General features: G+C 41.1%; 2 pseudogenes; one reads left to right on the top strand and one right to left on the bottom strand.

The window, feature by feature from the left end:
• Positions 1-1,418: 1,418 nt before the first annotated feature.
• LOC123842391 (E3 ubiquitin-protein transferase MAEA-like) lies at positions 1,419-2,627 on the bottom strand (annotated as a pseudogene).
• A 12,274-nt stretch (positions 2,628-14,901) lies between these two features.
• Positions 14,902-16,634, top strand: LOC123862283 (small ribosomal subunit protein uS2B-like; annotated as a pseudogene).
• Positions 16,635-22,998: the final 6,364 nt, after the last annotated feature.

The raw sequence follows: 22,998 nt of genomic DNA on the forward strand, positions 1-22,998 counted from the left end.
GGGTATTTACCCCAAAGATACAAATGTAGGAATCCGATGGGGTATGTGCACCCCGATGTTTATAGCAGCAATGTCCACAATAGCCAAACTGTGGAAAGAGCCAAGATGTCCATCGACAGAAGAATGGATAAAGAAGATGTGTCATATATATATATATATATATATATATATATATATATATACACACACAATGGAATATTATGCAGCCATCAAAAGGAATGAGATCTTGCCATTTTCAATGACGTGGATGGAACTGGATGGTGTTATGCTAAGCGAAGTAAGTCAATCAGAGAAAGACATGTATCACATGCCCTCACTGATATGAGGAATTCTTAATCTCAGGAAACAAACTGAGGTTTGCTGGCGTGGGGGGTGGGGTGGGAGGAATGGGGTGGATGGGTGATAGCCATTGGGGAGGTTATGTGCTATGGTGAGTGCTGTGAATTGTGCAAGACTGTTGAATCTCAGATCTGTACTTCTGAAACAAATAATCCAATATATGTTAAGAGAAAAAATAAAGAAAATAGGAGGGGAAGAATGAAGGGGGGGAAATCGGAGGGGGAGATGAACCATGAGAGAGGATGGACTCTGAAAAACAGAGGGTTCTAGATGGGAGGGGGGTGGGAGGATGGGTTAGCCTGGTGAGGGGTATTAAAGAGGGCACATTTTGCATGGAGTACTGGGTGTTATGCACAAACAATGAATCATGGAACACTACATCAAAAACTAATGATGTAATGTATGGTAATTAACAATACAACATTTATAAAAGGTAATAGAAAACCCTTTAATTAACATGTTTTACATTTACAGTTTATTAGCTAATCAACATCAACATGCAAAAATGAGCGCTAAATACAGTCCTCTACAGTGCGTTTTTGTGTAAACTACAATGATTCATTTGATTTGAAAAGTCATCTCTGGTTACTTCAACTGAACTTCTAGTTTCTGTAGGGAGCAGCATTTGATCTACTGTTGTGGAGCCAAGGGCCTCTGCAGAACTCCGTCCAGTGGATTTCCACGTGAATACATTCTCAAGCAGGAAATAAGGTAGCAGGAAAGACCTTACGTTGAACCTAGCACACCCTAAGCCAGCCCCACGCTCAGGGTCCTGAGACCTTAGCTCTGCGGGGTGCCCCCACCACTGAAAGCTAGTCAGGCTGTGGCGCCACCCATCCCCGCTCCTGGGTGGCGGGAGGAAGGAACCAACGGAGGGAGGACACCAGCGTCGAGGGCGTGGGAAATAACGGACTCCTGTTTCCAAAGTGGCTAAAGCTCCCTGGGCAGGAAAGTCTCTCTGAAAGGGAAAGCGTCAAGTAGCTCACGGGAGTCCTATCAGCGCAAGGAGTAGCAGCAGAATCCTATCAGCGCAAACACTGTCCCCAAGCACAGATGTGCCCCATTCGATTCCTCTCTTCCTAGGAGTACCTATTCTCACTCACTGATCTTTGGTCGCCAGAAACAGAAGTGCAGGCAGGCCGGGGCACAGGGGCTGGGGTGCAAGGGCTGGGGCGCAGGGGCTGGGGTGCAAGGGCTGGGGTACAAGGGCTGGGGCATGCAGGGCGGCTCCACCTACACAATGTACACCTTTGGGCTTGTGAGAAGTGAAACACTTCTTCGGTGCTAGGACAAATGGCTTTGTCATCTTGACAGATGGCAAGAGGGTTGTAGCCGTAGCTGTAGTGGTTGGGCAGCCTCAGGGGTGGGTTGTTCTGGATCATCGAGTCCCCCGAAATCTTGCCAAGCAGACAGGAATTGGTGCAGTGGGCCATGGGCAGGGGCTGCAATACTAGTTCGGGGAGTGGCTGCACACAGGCCAATCAGGGCTCTTGGAGCTGCTGTCCTCCTTGGAGCCCTGTGGTGTCTTTATCACCGAGAGGCCGGCCTACAGAGTGAGGGTGAACACAGAGTTGTCCCCAGCTGGTATAGCCAGTAGTTGTGTCGGACCTGTTGGCTCAGCATCTGCCACCTGGCTGGGTCCAGCAGGTCCCTGTAGGGCCATATGTACGTGTCTGGCGGGAAGGCGAGCATGCCCATGACCTGGTGCACCTTGGCCAGCTGGCTCCCTTCAGCCTGATCAAAGCGCTCTCTCGCACATCTCATGGCGTCCAGTCTCTAGTTCAGCCAGATGAGTTCAGTGAACTCCTGAATATTTAGGCTGAACTCCAGGCAGCTCTTCATGCCACTCTGGCGTACCAGCTTCACCACAGCCTTCTAAGCCTCAGCGCAACAGATGCTCCACCATTATGCGGTCCATGCGCTTCCTCTTCCACAAGCTGGGGGCTGCGAGCTGGCTGCTGCTACTCCTTGAGTTGCTCGATTCTGCGCTTGCATAGCTTGGTGCTCTAGTCCTCCACCTGGATGGACTCCACCACCTTCCTCTTGAGGACGCTAAGCTTCTCCCCTGCGCCATCCAGAAGGCTGACCATGGAGTCCCCGGTGGGGCAGCTGCTCAAGGTCTTCTCCAGCTAGGCTACCACCATAGGGATGTGGCTCATCTCCAGGTCGATGTGTTTTTGAGCAGCCCAAAGGTGTTTATTCAGTATTTTGTAGGGCACCTTCAAGATCAGGTACTCCTGTATCTTCAGGGTCCTGGAGAGCTGAGCAGCTGACTCTTACACTGCCATCTTGAATCCACCAAAACCTTAGCCACAATCATTGCAATTTAAAATCAAGCCAGTGTCAATGTAACTCAGTGAAATTTGTATTATTTATTTTTAATCCTAATTTGCTGACAGTGAAACAAGTATTATTGGGTTATTTTTTAAATGGAAATGGAAATGGTTGGAGACAATGAAGAACAAATGAGTCTGTTCTCATATTAATTAGAAGTACTCTTTCTTGTGTACTGAATCTGTGGTTTCTTTCTAAGTTTTTTTTTTAAATCGAGCTGAAATTCACCTAACATAAAAGTAGCCGTTTTAAAGAGTAAAATTCACTTCATAATGTTGTACAACCTGAATTTGCTTTTATAGCTGTAGTTGAAGCTGAGAGAACAAAACCACTGGTGTGTTATTTGCAGAGATATACTGGCTAGGGAAGGAAGGACACATTCCAAAATTTAAGTGGTTTCACATAGGAAATGAAGAATTGGGTTAAAACAACAAAAAATTAGAGAAAAATATGGAATATAAAGGCAATAGTATCAGATGTTTAATATTATACATCTAAATATTACACACTAGTACTTTGATGGCTTGCAATAAAGCTGAACTTCAGGCCATACTCATGAAAAATAGTGTTGATATGGTTCCTTTGAAATGCAGGGTGATTATGAAGCAAAGAATGTACTGAAGTACCACCAAATCACAAGTACAGCTAGTGACATGCTTCTCCATTTTTCCTGATGAAAGCACAATGTAAACACAATAGTAGCCCCTTTGGTAGATGTTCAGTTGAATATGGTGGTGGGTGTGAAGGAAGAACTTTGTCTTTCAGCTTCATTATTAATAAACACACAAGCTCTGAAGTGCAGGAAGCCATGAAGGATCACCTAGTTAACAAAGGTGGTTTGGAGTGGTTTAGTTTTGCATAGGAGGTTGTTCTGATGTTGAAGTGACAATGACAGGTAACTATTCTGGACCAGGTACCAGGTAAGTCAATCCATGGCTTTTTTCCCCTGAGAAAGCTTATTTCTACCTCACAAAATGTCTACACATTAAGTAATGTATTTATTTATTTATTTATTTTTATTATATATATATATTTATTTATTTATTTATTCTTATGTTAATCCCCATACATTACATCATTAGTTTTAGATGTAGTGTTCCATGATTCATTGTTTGTGCATAACACCCAGTGCTCCATGCAGAATGTGCCCTCCTCAATACCCACCACCAGGCTAACCCATCCTCCCACCCCCTCCCCTCTAGAACCCTCAGTTTTTCAGAGTCCATCGTCTCTCATGGTTCGTCTACACCTCTGATTTCCCCCGCTTCATTCTTCCCCTCCTGCTACCTTCTTCTTCTTCTTTTTTTTTTTCTTACATATATTGCATTATTTGTTTCAGAGGCACAGATCTCAGATTCAACAGTCTTGCACAATTCACAGCGCTCACCAGAGCACATACCCTCCCCAGTGTCGATCACCCAGTCACCCCATCCCTCCCACCCCACGCCCCACTCCAGCAACCCTCAGATTGTTTCCTGTGATTAAGAATTCCTCATATCAGTGAGATCATATGATACATGTCTTTCTCTGTTTGACTTATTTCACTCAACATAATACCCTCCAGTTCCATCCACATCGTTGCAAATGGCAAGATCTCATTCCTTTTGATGGCTGCATAATATTCCATTGTGTATATATATATATATATATATATATATATACATATATATATATATATATACCACTTCTTCTTTATCCATTCATCTGTCGATGGACACCTTGGCTCTTTCCACAGTTTGGCTATTGTGGACATTGCTGCTATAAATATTGGGGTGCACGTACCCTTTCGGATCCCTACTTTTGTATCTTTGGGGTAAATACCCAGTAGTGCAATTGCTGGATCATATGGTAGTTCTATTTTCAACTTTTTGAGGAACCTCCATATTGTTTTCCAGAGTGGCTGCACCAGCTTGCATTCCCACGAAAAGTGGAGGAGGGTTCCCCTTTCTCCGCATCCCCACCAACATCTGTCATTTCCTGACTTGTTAATTTTAGCCATTCTGACTGGTGTGAGGTGGTATCTCATGGAGGTTTTGATTTGGATTTCCCTGATGCTGAGTGATATTGAGCACTTTTTCATGTGTCTGTTGGCCATTTGGATGTCTTCTTTGGAAAAATGTCTGTTCATGTCTTCTGCCCATTTCTTGATTGGATTCTTTGTTCTTTGGGTGTTGAGTTTGATGAGTTCTTTCTAGATTTTGGATACTAGCCCTTTATCTGATATGTCATTTGCAAATATCTTCTCCAAATCTGTCGGTTGTCTTTTGGTTTTGTTGACTGTTTCATTTGCTGTGCAAAAGCTTTTTATCTTGATGAAGTCCCAAGACTTCATTTTTGCCCTTGCTTCCCTTGCCTTTGGGGATGGGTCTAGGAAGAAGTTGCTTTGGCTGAGGTCCAAGAGGTTGCTGCCTGTGTTCTCCTTTAGGATTTGGATGCACTCCTGTCTCACATTGAGGTCTTTCAACCATTTGGAGTCTATTTTTGTGTGTGGTGTAAGGAAATGGTCCAGTTTCAGTCTTCTGCATGTGGCTATCCAATTTTTCCAACACCATTTGTTGAAGAGACTGTCTTTTTTCCATTGGACATTCTTTCCTGCTTTATAAAAGATGAGTTGACCATAGAGTTGAGGGTCCATTTCTGGGCTCTCTATTCTGTTCCATTGATCTATGTGTCTGTTTTTGTGCCAGTACCATGCTGTCTTGATGATGACAGCTTTGTAATAGAGCTGGAAGTCCGGAATTGTGATGCCGCCGGCTTTGCTTTTCTTTCTCAACATTCTTCTGGCTATTCGGGGTCTTTTTTGGTTCCATACAAATTTTAGGATTATTTGTTCCATTTCTTTGAAAAAAGTGGATGGTATTTTGATGGGGATTGCATTGAATGTGTAGATTGCTCTAGGTAGCATTGACATCTTCACAATATTTGTTCTTCCAATCCATGAGCATGGAACGTTTTTCCATTTCTTTGTGTCTTCCTCAATTTCTTTCATGAGTATTTCATAGTTTTCTGAGTAAAGATCCTTTGTCTCTTTGGTTAGATTTATTCCTACGTATCTTATGGATTTGGGTGCAATTGTAAATGGGATCGACTGCTTAATTTCTCTTTCTTCTGTCTTGGTGGTGGTGTATAGGAATGCAACTGATTTCTGTGCATTGATTTTATATCCTGCCACTTGACTGAATTCCTGTATGAGTTCTAGCAGTTTTGGGGTGGAGTCTTTGGGGTTTTCCACATAAAGTATCATATCATCTGCAAAGAGTGAGAGTTTGACTTCTTCTTTGCTGATTTGGATGCCTTTTATTTCGTTTTGTTGTCTGATTGCTGTGGCTAGGACTTCCAATACTATGTTGAATATCAGTGGTGATAGTGGACATCCCTGCCGCGTTCCTGACCTTAGGGGGAAAGCTCTCAGTTTTTACCCATTGAGAATGATATTCGCTGCAGGTTTTTCATAGATGGCTTTTATGATATTGAGGTATGTACCCTCTATCCCTATACTCTGAAGAGTTTTGATCAAGAAAGGATGCTGTACTTTGTCAAAAGCTTTTTCTGCATCTCTTGAGAGGATCATATGATTCTTGTTCTTTCTTTTGTTAATGTATTGTATCACGTTGATTGATTTGTGGATGTTGAACCAACCTTGCAGCCCAGGGATAAATCCCACTTGGTCGTGGTGAATAATCCTTTTAATGTACTGTTGGATCCTATTGGCTAGTATTTTGGTGAGAATTTTTGCATCCATGTTCATCAGGGATATTGGTCTGTAATTCTCCTTTTTGATGGGGTCTTTTTCTGGTTTTGGGATCAAGGTAATGCTGGCCTCATAAAATGAGTTTGGAAGTTTTCCTTCCATTTCTATTTTTTGGAACAATTTCAGAAGAATTGGTATTAATTCTTCTTGAAATGTTTGGTAGAATTCCCCTGGGAAGCCATCTGGCCCTGGGCTTTTGTTTTTTGGGAGATTTTTGATGACTGCTTCAATTTCCTTAGTGGTTATAGGTCTGTTCAGCTTTTCTATTTCTTCCTGTTTCAGTTTTGGTAGTTGAATCATCTCTAGGAATGCATCCATCTCTTCCAGGTTATCTGATTTGCTGGCATAGAGTTGCTCATAATATGTTCTTATAATTGTTTGTATTTCTTTGGTGTTGGTTGTGATCTCTCCTCTTCTACTGTTCTTTTAGTTTCTATTTCATTGATTTCTGCTCTGATCTTTATGATTTCTCTTCTCCTGCTGGGTTTAGGCTTTATTTGCTGTTCTTTCTCCAGCTCCTTTAGGTGTAGAGTTAGGTTGTGTACTTGAGACCTTTCTTGTTTCTTGAGAAAGGCTTGTATTGCTATATACTTTCCTCTTAGGACTGCTTTTGCTGCATCCCAAAGATTTTGAATAGTTGTGTTTTCATTTTCATTGGTTTCCATGAATTTTTTTAATTCTTCTTTAATTTCCTGATTGACCCATTCATTCTTCAGTAGGATGCTCTTTAGCCTGCATGTATTTGAGTTCTTTCCGACTTTCCCCTTGTGATTTAGTTCTAGTTTCAAAGCATTGTGGTCTGAAAATAGACAGGGAATGATCCCAATCTTTTGATACCGGTTGAGACCCGATTTATGACCTAGGATGTGAACGATTCTGGAGAATGTTCCATGGGGACTAGAGAAGAATGTGTATTGCATTGCTTTGGGATGGAATGTTCTGAATATGTCTGTGAAGTCCATTTGGTCCAGTGTATTATTTAAAGTCTTTATTTCCTTGTTGATCTTTTGCTTAGATGATCTGTCCATTTCAGTGAGGGAGGTGTTAAAGTCCCCCACTATTATTGTATTGTTGTCGATGTGTTTCTTTGCTTTTGTTATTAGTTGCCTTATATAATTGGCTGCTCCCATGTTAGGGGCATAGATATTTACAATTGTTAGATCTTCTTGTTGGATAGACCCTTTTTTTCCTTTTTCTTTCTTTTTTTTTATTCTTATGTTAATCCCCATACATTACATCATTAGTTTTAGATGAAGTGTTTCATGATTCATTGTTTGTGCATAACACTTAGTGCTCCATGCAGAATGTGCCCTCTCAATACCCACCACCAGGCTAACACATCCTCCCACCCCCCTCCCCTCTAGAACCCTCAGTTTGTTTTTCAGAGTCCATTGTCTCTCATGGTTCGTCTACCCCTCCGATTTCCCTCACTTCATTCTTCCCCTCCCACTACCTCTTCTTCTTTTTTTTTTTTCTTAACATATATTGCATTATTTGTTTCAGAGGTACAGATCTGAGATTCAACAGTCTTGCACAATTCACAGCGCTCACCAGAGCACATACCCTCCCCAGTGTCTATCATCCAGTCACCCCATCCCTCCCACCCCACCCCCCACTCCAGCAACCCTCAGTTTGTTTCCTGCAATTAAGAATTCCTCATATCAGTGAGATCATATGATACATGTGGATAGACCCTTTAAGTAGGATATAATGTCCTTCCTCATCTCTTATTATAGTCTTTGGTTTAAAATCTAATTTGTCTGATATAAGGATTGCCACCCCAGCTTTCTTTTGGTGTCCATCAGCATGGTAAATGGTTTTCCACCCCCTCACTTTCAATCTGGGGGTTTCTTTGGTTCTAATATGAGTCTCTTGCAGACAGCATATCAATGGGTCTTATTTTTTAATCCAGTCTGATAGCCTGTGTCTTTTGATTGGGGCATTTAGCCCATTTACATTCAGGGTAACTCTTGAAAGATAGGAATTTAGTTCCATTGTATTGCCTGTAAGGTGACTGTTACCATATATTATGTGTGTTCCTTTCTGGTCTATGTTGCTTTTAGGCTCTCTCTTTGCTTAGAGGACCCCTTTCAAGATTTCTCGTAGGGCTGGTTTTGTGTTTGCAAATTCCTTTAGTTTTAGTTTGTCCTGGAAGCTTTTTATCTCTCCTTCAATTTTCAATGACAGCCCAGCTGGATAGAGTATTCTTGGCTGCATATTTTTCTCATGTAGTGCTCTGAATATATCCTGCCAGTCCTTTCTGGCCTGCCAGGTCTCTGTGGATAGGTCTGTTGCCAATCTAATGTTTCTACCATTGTAGGTTACATATTTCTTTTCCCAAGCTGCTTTCAGGATTTTCTCTTTGTCTCTGAGACCCGTAAGTTTTACTACTCGATGTCGGGGTGTTGACCTATTTTTATTTATTTTGAGAGGGGTTCTCTGTTCTTCCTGGATTTTCATGCCTGTTTCCTTCCCCAGATTAGGGAAGTTCTCTGCTATAATTTGCTCCATTATACCTTCTGCCCCTCTCTCTCTTTCTTCTTCTTCTGGGATCCCAATTATTCTAATGTTGTTTTGTCTTATGGTATCGCTTATCTCTCGAATTCTGCCCTCGTGATCCAGTAGTTCTTTATCTCTTTTTCTCAGCTTCTTGATTTTCCATCATTTGGTCTTCTATATCACTGATTCTCTCTTCTGCCTCATTTATCCTAGCAGTTAGCGCCCCCATTTTGATTGCACCTCATTAATAGCCTTTTTGATTTCTACTTGGTTAGATTTAATTCTTTTACTTCTCCAGAAAGGGTTTCTCTAATAACTTCCATATTTTTTTCAAGCCCAGCTAGTATCTTTAAAGTGATGATTCTGAACTCTATATCTGACATCATACTAATATCCATATTGAGTAGGTCCCTGGCCGTTGGTACTGCCTCTTGTTGTTTTTGTTGAGGTGATTTTTTCCATCCTGTCATTTTGTGCAGAGGAGAATAGATTAATGAGAGAACAAAATGCTAGCAGAGTAACCATTCCCCAGAAAAATACTCTAAACAAATCAGAAAAGACCTGAAGCAGTGGAAAAAGAAACGGAAAGAGAGAAAAAAGAAAAAGAAAAAAAAGAAAAAGAAAAAGATAAAGATAAAAACAAACAAAAACAAACAAAACAAAACAACAACAACAAAAAAAAACAGAATGTGATCAAATATGATCAGGCTGGTATATAGATCAGTGCCACACACTAGATTTGGGGTGTATTTTGGCCTTTTAGAAGAAAGTGCCTCCCAAAATTTTAAAGAAAGAAAAACTTATATATGTATAAAAATAAGGGTTGATATGATGAAGGGATGGAATATGATTGTAAAGATGAAAATTATAAAAAATTTTATAAAAGGAATTGATAAGAAGTTGTTTGAAAAAAGAAGGAAGATTTAAAAGAAGAAAAAAGAAAAAAAAGGGAGAGAATGTGATCAGGCAGGGGAGTAGAAAAAACCATATAGTAGAGATTTAGAGTATATTTTATCTGTTAGAAGAAACTATCTCAAAATTTTAAAGAGAAAACAACTTATATATATATGCCAAAAATATAGGTAACTACTATGAAGGGATAGAATATGACTCTAAAAATGAAAAATAAAAATGTTTTTTAAAAAAAGGGATTGATAAGATGTTGGTTGAAAAAGGGAAAAAGAAAAATTCAAAAATAAAGGAAAAAAGACAGTTACGAAAAATTAACTTTGAAAGACTAAAGAATCATGGTAAAAAAGCCATGAATTCTATGTGCAGTATTCCCCTAGCGCTGGAGTTCTGCCGTTCTCTTTGATCGATAAACTTGGTCTTGGCTGGCTGTTCTCGCTGATCTTCTGGGGAGGGGCCTGTTGTTGTGGTTTCCAAATGTCTTTGCCGGACGCGGAATTGCCCCGCCCTTGCCTCCTCCTGGCTAAGTAATCTGCTCGGGGGGCGCCTGGGTGGCTCAGTTGGTTAAGCGACTGCCTTCGGCTCGGGTCATGATCCCAGGGTCCTGGGATCGAGTTCCACATGGGCTCCCGGCTCAGCGGGGAGCCTGCTTCTCCCTCTGACCCTCTCCTCTCTCATGCTGTTTCTCTCTCGCTTGCTCTCTAATAAATAAATAAATAAAATCTTTAAAAAAAAAAAAAAGAAAGAACCAAGGTGTCTTTCAGCAAAAATAAAAATTAATCTGCTCGGGTTTGCTCTCGGTAGCTTTTGTTCCCTGCAAGCTTTCCGTATAGCTTTGGAGGCGGACAGTGAAAATAGTGACCTCCCAATCTCTGCCCCGGAGGAGCCAAAAACTCGGGGCCCCACTCCTCAGTGAGCCCCCAGAGAAAAGCCGTCAGTCACTCCCATCTCCCCGGTCTCCGGCCAAACTCCGTGCTCACCCGGCCTGTGACCGCGTGTTTCTATCTCTGGCACCCGACCCTGGGTGGAGTCTCCAAACCCAGCAGATCCCTGCGGTGCACTCCCGCGCGGCTCCTTCCGGGGGAGTAAGGTGAATCTCCCCGGATCTGCCGCTTGTTGGGTCCCTGCTGGAGGAGCAGTTGCCTGACTGTGCTGCAGATCACGGTTTATGGCAACCCCGAGCTGAGAGCCCGCGCCTGGGCTCCGCCTCTGCAGCCGGCTTCCCTGCTCCGATACCTGGGAGCTCTGCCGCACTTAGGCAGCCCCATTCTTTCTGTGACCCTGAGGGTCCTGAGACCACACTGTTCTGGAGGGTTCCACCCCCCGCTTAGCCACCAGCGTGACGTCCCTCAGCGGAGCAGACTTTTAAAAGTTCTGATTTTGTGCTCCGTGGTTCTATCACTTGCCAGAAGCGGCTGACGGAGGCCCCTCCCCCGCCATCTCTCCTCCCAAATATCGCCTCAGATTCACTTCTCCACACGTCCTACCTTCCAGAAAGTGGTTGCTTTTCTGATGAGAGAGTTGTTGCTATTCTTTTCTTCGATCTCCTGTTGAGTTTGTAGGTGTTCAGAATGGTTTGATCCCTATCCAGCTGAATTCCTGAGAGGAGACGAAATCCAGGTCTCCTACTCCTCCGCCATCTTGCTCCGCCCCTTATTATATATTTTTTAGATTTTATTTATTTATTTGAGAGAGAGAGTGAATGAGAGAAAGAGTGCACACATGCAGGGGCAGAGGGAGAGGGGAAGCAGATCCCCCTGCTGAGCAGGGAGCCTATTGTGGGGTTTGATCCTAGGACCCTGGGATCATGACCTCAGCCAAAGTCAGATGCTTAACCAACTGAGCCACCCAGGTGCCCTTAAATAAAATATCTAAAGATGGGCAGATTGATTAGAAAAATAAATCCAGTTCTCTAGGCCTTCCAGTATCCATGTACTTTGCATCTCCTCAAAACAGGAAATGGACTCCATTTTCCCCCTCTGTGAATCTGGTGTGGGTTTTCACATGTGTTGGCTGATAGAATGCAGAGGAAGTAAAGGCGTGTTAATTTTGACTCTAAGGCCTCACGGAGCCTTGCCTGCTTCTCTCTTGGACCCCTGCCAAGCCTGAGCTAGTCTAATGGGTAATGTTAAGACAGAGGTCTCCATCACCTACACTCTGCTAAGAGCCTCCCTGCTCCCAGACAAATGGCACTTCCTAGCACAACCATTCCTATACTGAGCAGCCTGCTGATAGCAGCTGCCCAGGGAAGCACAGCCAAGCTCGACTGAGTCTGGCCCAGATGCCAGAACTGACCAGTTGATCCAAAGACATGAGAGCAGTCATCAACAATTATTCTAAGTCCTAGCATTTTGGGATAATGTAGCAAAAACTGAATTATGTGAAGGCGTTAGCTTTGGGATGATTCTTTTTATGATGTACTATGAAACTGGATCACAAAAAACCTGGTATTGTATATCTATATGTGATGGTTTGACGAGTTCTGCCAAGAATGTTTAAACTTCTGAACAAACTTGCATATTTTTTAAGATGAGAAGGCAGTTTGGTTCCAACTTTTCCATGATGTAAATGGGAGAGCCAGATGTGCCCCCCTGTCTGTTATCATCAGCATTTTCCATGATCCTAATACTTCTCTGCAAGGAGGAAAGGCAATGTGGATTTCAATGACAGGTAAGATGGAAGGGCAGAAGTAAAAGCAGGAAGTGTGGAGGAGTAATGTCTACTGCTTGTGTATAGTAGGCTTGTCAGAGTTAGCAAAACAAACAAACATATACAAAGTGTCCAGTAAATTTGAATTTATATTAATAAAAAACAAATAATTTTTAGTGTATGTCTCAAATATTGCATAGGGCATACTTATACTAATTATATATATATATATATATATATTATATTTATAGCTATATAGTTGATTATAGTTATATAGTTGATCTGAAATTCAAATTTAACCGGGACTCTGGTATTTAATGTGGTAATCCTATTACATAATTTAAATTACATTTGTAATTCATCCTCTACGATTCTGGTTTTCCTTGCATTATTGTCATAATTCCTAAGGGGTAAACTGGCAAATATTATGGGTGTCTATCTCAGAAAAGGTGATGTCTGCTGCGTGATACATTGTGCACATGGTCATGGGTGTAAGTTGACTCAAATAGAAATTGGGGTCCACAATGATGATGGGGGAAAAGAAGTGAGCAAGAAGCAAATGAAGTTTGTTTAGTATAACAAATAAGCTGGAATTCAACAGGGGTGCCATATGGGTGCCTGGGTGGCTCAGTTGATTAAGAGTCTGCTTTTGACTCAGGTCTTGATCTCAGGGTCCTGGGATTGAGTACTCCATTGGGCTCCTTGCTCAGCCGGGAATCTGCTTCTCCCTCTCCTCTGCTGTGCTCTTTCTCTCTCTCTGTCAAATAAATAAATAAAATCTTAAAAACACCCACAGGGGTGCCATAAAGGAACACTCTTTATTTTTCATCAGGGCAAAATTGGCACATATGCACATATACATACATACACAGACTTTAGTAGGCATGCACATGTAATATATAACTTCTTTTTCTTGGCTTAGAACATACAAAAAAAAAAATTCTTGTATTGAACCTGAGGTCATCAGTTTTCATTCTCTATGTTGAGATTGCTCAAAAAAAAACAAAACAAAACTGTGACGTTCTTAAAAATAGTATATCTATTCTCAGAGGCAAAGTACTCAGTAAAAAAGCTTGTCTTCAGCTATGTATTTCAGCTAGTGTTTCTAGAAACTTGAATCTGAACCCCATTGACTAGAAGAGAGACTGGGTACCCACAAGAAAGGATCCTGTGACATCATGGCAAGGGTATATGGTAATGACATGCCCTGTTCTTCTCCAAAGATACCCATGACCATTTATTCAGATAAACAGCCACTGGGAAATTGACATATCTAAGTCATACCTGCTTCCTGGGGGCTACTTGCACCCAGTGACTGGTCCATAGGTGGCTACGAAATCCCAGCTCTCTTGCCTCAAAGGTGGACTGTACTGAGGCATCACGGTGCACTCTCTCCCTCTGCCCCTTCTTGATTCCCTCTCTCTCACAGTGTGGTTCCTGAGAGCACTCCCATTGAAACTCCTGCACACAGTTCTCAGAGCTTGTTTCCCAGGAAACCTCTTAGGAGCATATCATTCTATAATCATTAAATGATTCTCACTTGAGCCAATAAAAATTAGGAGGTATAGTTTTATTTTCTCAGCAACTGGTAATTTGAATGAAATTGCTTAAGGATATTTGTTCATCATGCTGTTGACTGAGAGGAGTCACTGTGGGGTCTATCTCAATGATAAGCTTGAAATCATCAAACACCCCGCCTTGCCTGCTGATTTCTTCACAATCGGTATCTAATCAAGCTTGAGATAGAGCCCTGGCTAACAGGAGCTGCAAACACATCCTTTGTTTACTTACTGCTGGTTTACTTACTCTCTAAAGAGAGATCTGAGGCAGGAATAAAGGGAGAAATAATGAAAACTTCTCCCACTCTCTCCTTCACAGATGATGACAGACTGTCTTCTGCTACTTGAGTTAAACATTGCCCCACTGTTGATACAAACACACTGGGTCCCCTTCTGTGGGCAGGAAGAATGGAATGGGGCTGGCTCTTGATAGGGGGGATATGTTTGCCTTTCCCAAGGTGGGGGGTGGGGTGGTATTGCTAAATATTTTCTTTAGGTATTTAAGCACTGTTCCACATTTGGCATCTTCCTAGAGTTCCCAACTTCTTCCTTGTGTGTTAAATTTCTACTGGACACTTAAAACTGGCTATCATGCAGATATTCCAAACTCAGCATGTTTGCAAATAAACTCAATCCCATTGCTCCTGATTGCCATCCTTGCTTATCTTATATTCCTATCTTTTTAAAAATTTTTAATTAAAAAAAATTCTTTAAAGATTATTTATTTATTTGAGAGAGAGAGATAGCGAGAGAGAGCACAAGTGGGGGCTGGGGAGTGGGGAGAGGGAGAAGCCCTGATGTGGGGCTCCATCCCAGGACCCCGGGGTCATGACCTGAGCTGAAGACAGACACTTAACTGACTGAGCCACACAGGCAGCCCATTGTTTTTTTTTTTGTTTGTTTGTTTAAGATTTTATTTTTCTTTCCACACTACCCAGGGAGGGATGAATACAACGTTGTTTTGCATTCCCTTCATAACTTAAAGGGAAACTTTCACAATGTCTGGGGCCCTTGATATCCTGCAAATGAAGGAGGAGGATATCCTCAAATTCCTTGCAGCAGGAACCTACTTAGGTGGTACTAACCTTGACTTCCAAATGGAACAGTACATCTACAAATGGAAAAGTGATGGTATCTACATCATAAATCTGCAGAGAACCTGGGAGAAGCTCTTGCCGGCAGTTTGGACCATTGTTGCCATTGTAAACCAAGTTGATGTCAATGTCCTATCATCCAGGAATACTGGTCAGCAAACCGGGCTTAAGTTTGCTGCTGTTACTGGAGCCACTCCTATTGCTGGCTGCTTCATTCCTGGAACCTTCACTAACCAGATTCAGGCAGCCTTCTGGGAGCCCACACTTCTGGTGGTTACCGACCCCAGGGCTGACTCTCATAGAAGCATCTTATGTTAACTTGCCTACCATTGCTCTGTGTAACACAGACTCTCCTCTGTGCTATGTGGACATTGCCATCCCTTGCAACAACAAGGGCGCTCACTCAGTGGGTCTGATGTGGTGGATGCTGGGCCCATGAAGTTCCACACTTGCATGGCACCATTTCCTATGAACACCCTTGGGAGGTCATGCCTGATCTCTACTTCTACAGAGATCCTGAAGAGATTGAAAAGGAAAAGCAGGCCACTGCTTAAAAGGCTGTGATTAAGGAAGAATTTCAGGGTGAATGGACTGCTCCAGCTCCGAGTTCACTGCTACTCAACCTGAAGTCACAGACTGGTCTGAAGGTGTGCAGGTGCCTATTCAGCAGTTCCCTACTGAAGACTGGAGTGCTCAGCCTGCCACTGAAGACTGGTCAGCTCCTACTGCTTAGGCCACTCAGTGGGTAGGAACAACCATTGAGTGGTCTTAGCTGCTCTTACACAAAAGCAAACAAAATGAAAATAAGGATGATAGAAAATAAACAGTTTCTTAAAAAAAGAAAAAAGAAAGAAAAAAGAAGAAAAATATTTTATTTTTAAGTAATTTCTACACCAATGTGGGCTTTGAACTCACAACCCTAAGATCAAGAGTCACATGCTCTATCAACTGAGCCATCCAGGGGCCCCTTGTATTCCCTGTCTTGGTTGCTAGTACCTGTACTCATCCTGTCTCCCGAGTTGGAAATCTGGAACTCATTCTTTACCCTAATCTCTCCTCTCCCTATCCTTTTCCCAAACTCCATGTAATCAGTGGTCTAGTCCTATTTACTCTCTCTCCTAAATATCTTTGAAATACATCCCCTCCAAGCTATCCTCAAAGCCATCGTAAATTTCAGGACCTCACTCTTTCATGCTTTGACTGTTGAAAGAGTCTCTTATTTGGTCAGTTTACCTATAGTGACTCCCTTCTAACTCTTCTATCACTCTTCCGCTAGATCGGATTCTGTTTTCCCTTGGTTTGTAACTGAGAGATAATATGGCCCCTGAAGGCTGGCTACTTATTCAGGTGATTTTCAAAATGTGATCCACAGAGCCTGGAACAAGTCTTCTTTCACCAATTTTGATTCTCAGCTTGAAGAAAGGCATCCTCAGCTTTGGAGAGTTTGGAAACTGTCATGATGTAATACTATTTGTATTTCCTCCAAACACCCCAAGTTGCTTCACAAATATTTTCTTTTGTCCATGATCCTTTCTCTCTGGAACAATTTTCACTGCTTTTATCAATATCACTGATCATATTTCAGGATGGAGCTTGGAAGTCACCTAATCTTCGAAGCCTTCTTGAACCCAAGGGCAGAGCCCAACAGAGGCCACATCAGTTTTATCTTTTACCATTTGAAATTGAGAAAAAGTTCCCTCTTCCAACTCTGCAAATCCATGACCTTTTAGATTTTATTTTCTTTTACTCCTACTTGAAAATTGGCCAATTTCTTTCTGAGTTTTTTTTTTTTCATAAAAATGTACTAACTGCAACCTATAACAACTAGCATAGACTAGTTCCATTTTCCAACCTCTTCTGTTCCAGTTATAAGTTCATTAGGCCTATGATCTGACTTCTGAGTTATTGCAAACAGTGGTTTTAGCAGATATTTTGTCACTGTGTTATATAGATTGTGTTCTTTTTGGCCCCCAATAATAATTTTCCATAAGCATGCTACCTGACACCTAGGTCAATATTACATATTATAAATTCTTCCTGATGTCTCTGATCCTGGTACTAATTTTTTGTATTTGCGTGATAGATTAGGTTTTGCTGTGGTACTAACTTCAGAATGTCATGGTTTAAAGAAGCAGATTTTTTTTTCTTCCTCATGGCACATGTCTACAAGTGGTTGGATCTCTATATGGTTGCTTCAGTCTCCAGACCAACAGGAATGTGCCATCTGGAGTGTGGATGGTTTCTGTGGCAGGGTGCAAGAGTCCATGGTAAATCCCACCTCAGTGCTTAAATCTTCTGCCCAGCAATGACACACATAACTTCTGCTCCCACTTTGGTGGTCAAAGCATGCTATATGACCACATCTCATGGCAAGGAGGTGGGAATAAGGTCCTGTCTTTGGAATGGGGAATATTTGATGCACCAAACTCATGGCCACCATGGTACACAGTTCATTGATCCTTGGAAATATGCAAGGATTTAGTAATTTGTATATTTTCTTCTTTTAAAAAAAAGATTTTATTTTTAAATAATCTCTATACCCAACATGGGGTTTAAATTCACAACCCTGAGATCAAGAGTTGCATGCTCTATCGACCAAGCCGGCCAGGTGTCCCTTGTATATTTTCTTTTTAGAAGATCTTTAATGGTTAGATTATTCTTTGTTCACTTTAAATTATGATTTGGAACTCATTTATCCTGTTTCTAGTTTGTCTAGCTTTACCATTAACTTTTTAACAAACATGTTTACACATATTTTTCTATCAACATTAAAAAGTAATGAGAATTTCCATACATTGCCAGAGGGAAAGTTTAGCTGTTTAGAAAACAGTTTGGCAGTTACTAAAAATGATAAACAGAGTTCCCACATGACCCAGCAATTCCAATTCCAGGTAATTGACTAAAATTTGAATACATGTGTCCACATAAAAATGTGTATACAAATATTCAGGGAAGCATTATTCATAATGTCCAAAAAGTGGAAACACCTTGAATGTCCATGAAGAGATGGAAGAAAATGAAATACTGATACATACTGCAATATGCTGAGCTTCAAAACATTAACCAGAAATAATGAACATACTGAATGTAATGAAATAACCAGTCATGATGGACCATATTTTATATGATTCCATTTATATTAAACGTTTAGAATAGGCAAATCTATGCAGACAGAAAGTAAATTAGTAGTTAAGAGGTGCTTCGGGAGATGTGGGTAGCGAGAGTGATTGCAAATGTGTACGGTATTTCTTTATGCACTAATGAAAATGCTCTGGAATTAGATAGTGGTAGTTACATGGCTCTGCAAATATCATAAAAACTACTGGATTGTATACTTTGCTTATTTATTTTTAATTAATTTTTTTAAAGTAGGCTCCATGCTCAATGTGGGATTTTGAACTCACAACCCTGAAAGCAAGAACTGCATGCTCTACCGACTGAGCCAGCCAGGTGCCCCTCGATTGTGAACTTTATGGTATGTGAATTATATCTCAATAAAGCCATCATTTAGCGGAAAAAGTAATCAGATGTGTAATCTTCATATCCTGAGCAAGATGAGACCTTTAATGTACTTCCAGGTCCCCCTCTGTCCTTCTCCTTGGGTTTATTTAAGGGACTTTCCACTTATACTGGCCCTGACCTACATTATCCTTCTCCTAATTCATAGGTCTGCAAAGGGAATAATGGGGCATATAACACACAACTGTAGGATTTGAAGTCTGCTCCATAACCAATGATAACCACAGGTTTCAAGATACTGTTTGTGAGAACAAATCATGAAACCAAAGCAAGAATGACAATTGTAGAATCATTTCTGCGGACATATTCCTAACGCCAGGATTCATCTGAGCAAATGCCAAATGCTAACTTTGTAGTCGTGTACACATATTACAAAAGAGGAAAAACATCCTCTGCGATTCTCAACAGAGTAGAGGGGAAATATGGAGAGGAGAATATGTTGTTTGAAAAATCATATTTCAACTTACCATTGTTTTCAGCCATAGTATTCATTTAGATGTCCTAGATAAATCAAAGGAGGTCATGGACTCTTTCTGTTTGTCCAAAGGGCTCATGGGTCAAACTGTATTTTACAATTGCATTCGGTCTATTGTGTGTGTACCTACGAATGTGTATAATATATAAATGTTCTGCTCTCTGGCCAGATCACATCTCCAGTGTACAAGGGGTCATATGTTCCATGTCTTCCACATGGAGTCCTGGAAATCATGGTATATATTTATGATGCAGCCTTGGTTTCTTCAATTGTAAATACTGGATAATGGCTATCTCTCTTACAACCACCAGCAATTTAAATAAGAATATTCAAGAGGATGTATACAAAAACCATGAGTTTAGCCCTGAGATTTTCAGTGGTGAATCTTCATTGAGAAGAAAATAAGTGAGGAGGAGAGATTGGGGACTTGGATGTGGGGGCTCCTGCTGTGAGCCATTCACTGCACGGAGATCCTGTAGGTGTGGCAAGGCACACAGGCACACCTACAGATCCTGTAGGTGTGGCAAGGCACACAGGCAAGGCACACAGGAACAGCGGGCACTAAGCAAGTGAGTGTCCAGGTCCATGATGAATGGTAGCATCTCCATACCCCTCACGGGTTAGCTTGCTGAGTAACATGAGCTCAGCCCTCAGCTGCAGTGACAACCACAACCATTGTGGCCACATGGTCCCTGAGCTACGTGGGTCTTGCTCCCTGTCCTGGGATTCTCTGCCCTTCCCCATCTTTAGGAAAGCTGTGGCTGAGCTCACCACAGCCAATTCAGGTAAAGGCTTAGGATAATGAGGATAAAGGTGAATTTAGGCTCATGTTAAGAGCTTTCTTGCAGTTCAATTCATTGACTATAGAGATTTGGAAATAAAATAGAAGACACCTGTTACATTTGAATTTCAGATAAATGACAAATAATGTTTTGGTGTAAGTATATCCCAAATATTTCACATTTAGCTGGGTGTCCTGTATTTTATCCAGTAACCCTAATTGGCTGATATTTCAATCTCAGATATACCATAGAATCATAGAGTTAAGTGGAACCTTTAAGGTTTACTTATTCACTGCATTACATTAGTTAAAGCATATCTGAACTGCCCTAATCAAGATTAGATCCTACTTCTCTAAAAGAACTCCTTTACTTCAAGGAAATTCTAACATCTATTCTAAATCCACTCTTGAGGTATCTTTAATCCATGTGTGTGTGTGGTGAATGTGTGTGTGTGTGTAAGTATATGTGTGTGCTCAAACACGTGTGTGCATATGCACCTGAGGGCATGCATATTTATATGTGTGTGTGTTTGATCACATCTATGTGGCTGGTAGAAAGAACATCTGAGTTGCATTCCTCTGTCAAACAAAAAAGCATGTGCTTGCAGACCTGGATTAGGCCCTATGTCAGACTTGTCTTCTGTCATTTGTGAGCTCTGGAATTACCGGTGAGTCATAGGGCCAGGCAGAATAGGACACTTTGTAACAGTCATAGAGAATAGAAGATGATCTTAACAAAGACCTATTTATTCCAAACTCTCAGGCAAGATCTCTAAAAAAAAAAAAAGAAAGGCAGGATGAATAAAATATGCCAAATGATACTTTTAAAGGCAGGAGAATCATATTTCTTGCACCTTAGCATATAATTTACCAAACTGAGATGTCAGTCATTATAAATGCATGTGATCACTTTTTTTTTTGAGGTGTATAAACCTTCTAAAATGAGAAATGAAGGAAGCACTCAACAACTCATGCCAGGAGTCTGTTTATAAAGAAATTTTTTTACATGGTGGAAGTATGACTACCAGCAAATTTGATAGGTTGTTCCTACATATGGAGAAAGAAATGTGTATTTTGACCTTCAAAAGACAAAAAGGTACTTTGTAGCCTTATCCAATTTCACAGCAGACATTTATATAAATTATACAACTTGCTCCTGAGAACAGCAGGGTGGTCTCTCGGTATTTTCTTTTCCTTGGTTTAGTTTCAAGATTAAGAAGTTGATGCAGCTGAATGGAAATAACTTTTTTATTATTACCTCTTTCAAATTTTTATCCATGTAAATTGTTTTCCCCCCAAAATAGAAAAGAATGATATAAATCATTGGCTGGTTGCCGTCAACTCTGCAGCTATTTCTATAATTTTCAGCACAGTATGAGGTATGCATGTTTATGTATGCGTGTGTCTCCTTTTCCTTACCACTTCTGGTTAAGTTGTATTTAAAATAAAAGAGGACCTTTTTTTTTTTCTAATTTCCAGATTATGTTTCTGCTTTGAATTTCTGCAAAAGCAATTCCTCATTCTCCCCGCACAGACTCTGGCTTCAATGATTGATCTCCTCCAGGGTAGCCCTGACTGGCATTCTGAAGCCCCTTTCCTAAGGTGGACACCATGCCTCAAATGCCAGCACACTGAAAAGGAAGAGGGTGCTTGGCTGTGTTAAATAACTAAAATTCAACTGAGTAAATTTAAAGATCTAATTGGTTTTATTCACAATTCATGAATTGGGCAGCATCCCATATAGCAACAGAAGGGAGCTCTGAAGGCCTGTACAAATGGCAGGTTTTTTAAAGGCAGAAGAATGCATTGTCTCAGGCAAGGTCACCCTCTTAAGGTAAATGGAAGGGGTCCATTGAGCAGATTATTTCACTAGTGCTAACCACGAAATTTCACGTTGAAGGTTAAAAGTCGCATTCCTGGGAAGCTGAAACTGTAATTAGGTTAGGTGTAAGTCTTGGTTTGCTGATGTGAAGCTTACCACAGGTGACACCATTTTGGCTCATTTTCTCTTTTTAAACAGCTATCCGCAATCCTCTTTTTTTCCAGTATTCACTAATCTTTTATTCTGCAAACATTTGTTCATGACCAGACATCCCGCTAAGCTCTGGGTTATAACAGTGAGAGGATAAAACAAAGACCTGACCCTGCCCTCATAGAACTTACAGTCATGCAAAAATAGACATGAATCCAATAATCACACAAACACTTTTTGTTCTGTAGCAGGTGAACCTCCCTCAGAGGTGCATGACAAACATTAGGGAGCTCAGAGACAGCTTCCCTGAGAAATGCATAATTAGCTGGGAGGTGAAGGAAAGCAATTTAGCTTGGCAAAGGCAGGTAGGTGTGGGAGAATATTACAGACCACTTCACAGTATTGGTGCATAGACCACTTACTGGGAGAGAACAATGCATTATTCAAGAACTTGGAGGAAACCCAGCATACCAGAGCAAAGAATGAGAGGAGCATGGGGCAAGTTGAGGCTGGAACCATTGGCTGTGGCCAGGTTATGCAGGATTCTGGGACATATGAAGGAATTTGGTTGGGGGTGGGGATTGGTTTATGGACTGTTTGCTTTTGAAAGCCACATTAGGTAGATTGCTGTACTCTTCTAGTTATCTGCTCATCTTGGTCACATACAACATCAGAACTGACAGCCTGGTTTAGTTTGCCCTTCATCTGTGGTGAAAATCCGACCTTCACAATCACCAGAGTGAAGTCAAGAGAAGTCAGGGAGACCTGTTAGAAAGATGTTTTCTGAAAAAAGATGACAATGACTTCACCTTTCCAGCAAGCTTCATTTTTTCCCCCCGTAATTGAATTCCTATCTGGTATCACTTCCCTTCAGCTTAAATAAGTCTCTTTAACAATTCTTGATTAGTGATGTTGAACATCTTTTTATTTGCCTGTTGGTCATCTGTATGTCTTCTTTGGAAAAATGTTTATTCATGTTCTTCACCCATTTTTTTAGTTGAATTATTTGTTTTTGTGTGCATATTGAGTTACAAAGTTCTTTATATATTTTGGAGATTAATCCCTGATTGGATACATCATTTGTAAATATGTTCTCCCATTCAGTAGCTCGTCTTTT

Source organism: Mirounga angustirostris, unplaced genomic scaffold (genome assembly GCF_029215605.1).
Source record: "Mirounga angustirostris isolate CCGP_5_RB_7025 unplaced genomic scaffold, mMirAng1.0.hap1 SCAF_9, whole genome shotgun sequence".
NCBI lineage: Eukaryota > Metazoa > Chordata > Mammalia > Carnivora > Phocidae > Mirounga > Mirounga angustirostris.